Here is a 751-nt window from a genome sequence, read left to right as displayed (position 1 = left end):
AAATAAACGAAAATAACTTATATCATTGTTAAATACTTTAAAAAGGTATCAATAACGTAAATTATAGTCCTTCCATCTCAATCGAAAAATAAATTCCAGGGTACAGTAGTTAATTAATAGAATTTTACGTGTGCACTCTTTTAACATAAAATTTATCTAATAAATAACTATAGAAAAAGAGGAACTATAAAACGTTATTTTTATATATGTTCTGAAAATGTTTGAAAAAACTATAGTTAAAGAAAATACAATTTGATCTCTAAACTGTAAAAATACTTAACAATTGCAAAACATATATTTTTTACTTTTTTAATATGAAAATATTTTGCTAAATACGGGATAATCAATATTTTATAAATAGTTAAGTTCAACATGAAAAGACTATTACAATGTAGATTCCATAAAAAACTTCATTAACTGACCTTGAGAGTATTTCTTAACAAGCATCTTTTGGAAGAAAAAAGAGAGCTTAAAGTAATATCTTTAATTTCATTGGTTTTTCAGTATTTTTTGTGGGATTTAATTTGAAAGAACATTGTAGCTAATGCTCTTAGCTGTACATCTATGGGTAGCTTGTGTGATATCCAGCCAGAGAAGAGAGAATTAGCTCGTGGGCTTCAGTAGTTAGCTAGCCTAGGAGTTCGGTTAATGGACTTGGGCAATATGGGAGTTACCATTCAGAATTCAAATTGTCGTCATTAGTAGTTGAGGTGAAAGAATGCCAGTATGAGGATCCCATATTAGTTCATTA

This window comes from Lycium ferocissimum, chromosome 7 (genome assembly GCF_029784015.1).
Source record: "Lycium ferocissimum isolate CSIRO_LF1 chromosome 7, AGI_CSIRO_Lferr_CH_V1, whole genome shotgun sequence".
Lineage (NCBI taxonomy): Eukaryota > Viridiplantae > Streptophyta > Magnoliopsida > Solanales > Solanaceae > Lycium > Lycium ferocissimum.
The sequence above is the reverse complement of the archived record's forward strand: the minus strand, read 5'-3'. Positions refer to the sequence as shown.